The sequence below is a fragment of the Cryptomeria japonica genome, chromosome 5, assembly GCF_030272615.1.
Source record: "Cryptomeria japonica chromosome 5, Sugi_1.0, whole genome shotgun sequence".
Taxonomy (NCBI): domain Eukaryota; kingdom Viridiplantae; phylum Streptophyta; class Pinopsida; order Cupressales; family Cupressaceae; genus Cryptomeria; species Cryptomeria japonica.
In genome coordinates, this window is record NC_081409.1 from 304,596,750 (window position 1) to 304,599,984 (window position 3,235).

The window sequence follows — 3,235 nt, forward strand, 5'->3', positions numbered from 1 at the left end:
GAAAGTGAGACTAACCACTCGAGGAGATCTGATGGCACATAAACTGACCATTCCCACCTTTGAAGGATGCGACTATAGTTTCTAGAAAGTAAAGATGTGAGGATATTTTATTTCTCTAAGTAACAAAACCCAAAAAGGTGTGGAGACTAAGTATTTGGTACCAGCAAATGAACCTACTAGACCGGATGAAATTGAAGCTTATGAAGAAAAATGAGTGAGCAAGGTATGCTATCTTTAGTGCTTTACCTAAAATTGAATTGGCCAAGGTTGTTGCTTTAGAGACTGCTTATGAAGTTTGGGAAATATTGAAAAGTATTTATAAAGGAAATAAAAGATTCAAGTTATCTAAGATGCAAACTACTAAGGGCACTTATGAGAATTTGAGAATGGAAGAAGTTGAAGGTGGACAAAGCTATTTTCAAAAGGTTGACAATGCTATAGATGAGATCAGAGATCTTGGGGGTGTCCTAGATGAAAAGGATGTGATACAAAAGATCACCAGGAAACTACTAGAGAGTTATAGTGACAAGATTTTAGCTATTGAGGAGACATATGATCCATCAAAATACTTTGACTACATTTGAGATAGGGAAGTTTGGTAGAGACAAAGAAAAATCAGAAACACCCTTTAAAGCATCAAAAGTTATAGATGAAGATTCAAATGATGAGGAGAGCCTAGATGAGATAGAAGCTAACTTTGTGAGAATGTTGAAGAGAGGAACCAACAAGTATAAAGGTATGTTACCTCTTAAATGTTTTAAATGTGGAAAGACTAGTCACTCTGCATCTAGATGTCCAGAAAGAGGATTAAAATGGAAATATAAGGAAAATAAAGGAAAATTCAATAAGAAAACCTACTATGTTAGAGATGATGAGTCAGATTATGAGGATGATGATTATGTGTTCATAGTAAATAAACATGGATCTAAATCTAACAATTTAAGATTGTTGAGACTGTTGCTTTAGTATTGCATGTTAGGAGAGATAGAAATGAATGGTTGTTTGATAGTGGATGTTCAAATCAAATGACTAGTGAAAAAATTAAGTTTGTAAATCTATAAAAATATGATGGTAGTTATGTTAGATTTGGAGATGATTGGACTGCTCAAATGGTTGGAATTGGCTCTATTATCTTTGATGAAAAGCAAAGCACTGACATATTTACTATGTAAATGGATTTCATCATAATCTCTTGAGCATTGGACAGATGTGCGAGAAATGGTTATAATGTTGTCTTTCAGGATGGTGGTTATGAGATTCAGAATTGTTTATTACTACAGGAAAAAAGATAGGTGGAAACATGTATCAATCAAAAGATACTACGGGACATATTTATTATCACAAATTAATGAGAGTGGGCTATGGCATCAGAGGATGTGTCATATCAATTTTGATAATTTGGTGAATATTAATATGATAAAATCTATGAGAGATTTACTAAGACTGACTAAACCAGATAACAATATTTGCAAAGAATGTCAAGTGGGAAAGCAGACTAAATGAACATTCAGAGGAAATGAATAATCATCTATCGGGTTGTTGGATCTGATACACACAAACCTATGTGGTCCAACCAGAACAAGGAGTTTGCAAGGTAAGATGTATTTCATGCTCTTAATTAATGATCATTCTAGAATGACTTGGGTTGCATTTCTAAGAGAAAAGTCAGAAGCATTAGAAAAATTCATATATTTAAAGCTAGAGTTGAGAATGAAGTTGATAGAAGAATCAAGTGTCTCAAATCTGATAGAGGAGAAGAATTTATTTTTGATGAATTTGATACTTCCTATGAGAAATATGGAATTAGAAGACATTTATCAGCTCCTAGGACACCTTAGCAGAATGGCATAGTTGAAAGGATGAATAGGACTATTCAAGAGGTGGCTAAAACCATGATCAAGGAAGAAAATCTATTGAAGATTTACTAGAAAGAAGCTATACACATTGTTGTCTACACCCTTAACAGAGTTTTATTTAAGAAGAAGTTTGGGAAGACATCATTATGAGTTATGGTATTAAAGAATCCCTTCTGTAAAATATTTTAAAGTTTTTGGAAGTACATGCTATATCCAAAGAGATGAAGGAAATCTTGAAAAGTTTGATAGCAGAGAAGATTAAGGTATATTTCTTGGTTATTCTACAAAGAGAAAAAGCTTACAAATGTTATAGCAAGAGGTTGAATAAATAGTTGAGAGTGCAAATGTGAAGGTTGATGAGAACATTTCAAAAGAAGTTGTTATTCAAGTAGGGTATGAATCTAATGAAGAAGAAGAGAAGAATAGAGATGAAGATAAGCAAAAAGAAACTCAAGTTTCTCTAGGAATTGTATCAAAAACCCCAAGGTATGTGCAGAAAAATCATTCTAAGAATCAAATCATAGGAGATAAAAATACATGAGTCATTACAAGAAGCAAAGTTGCTAAAGAACAAGCTCTTTTGTGTTTATTTTCTAAGTCCAAACCTAAGAAAATTGGAGAAGCCTCCAAAGATCAGAATTAGATGAAAGTGATGAAGGAAGAGCTGGATCAAATTGAAAAAAATCAAACTTGGTAATTGGTATCTAGACCGATAGATAAGAATGTTATTGGAACAAAGTGGGTATTCTAGAACAAACTGGATGAAGATGGTCAGGTTGTAAGAAACAAAGCAAGATCATTATGCAAAGGTTACACTCAAGTTGAAGGTATTGATTGTAGTGTAAAATTTGTGTCAATGCAATAATAATCAAATACACAACGTCCAATGAAGCATTGCATGAAAGAGTAAAAATAAATAAATAAATAAATTAAACAACTCCCTCAAATCGCCTCATTGCTCTCTATTCTTGAGGACCTCGCATATTTATATGATGACTCTCAGATGCATGATTTGCAAGATAACAACTCAAGAACGAGAATGATTAAATGCATTTTTTAAGACTTATATGATATGCAATCTTAATCTATGATGAAGAATGCAATGAAAGCCATTATACTAGATGCAATGATACTAGGATAAGCTAAATTATGATGCAAAGAGGGATAATTATGCTACTAGAGATGATACTAAGACTGTTGATAATGCTAAGAATGCTCAAGATGCTAAAGGGGGATCTCTTGACTAGAAATAGAGTTATTTATAGGTTTTTCAAGACCAAGGCTCAGGTGGCACAAATCAATGATAAGGATTCAATCTGGAGATATCAACGATAGAAAGTGAAGAAGTTAGGGAAGAGGTTGAAGGAGAGGACACATTT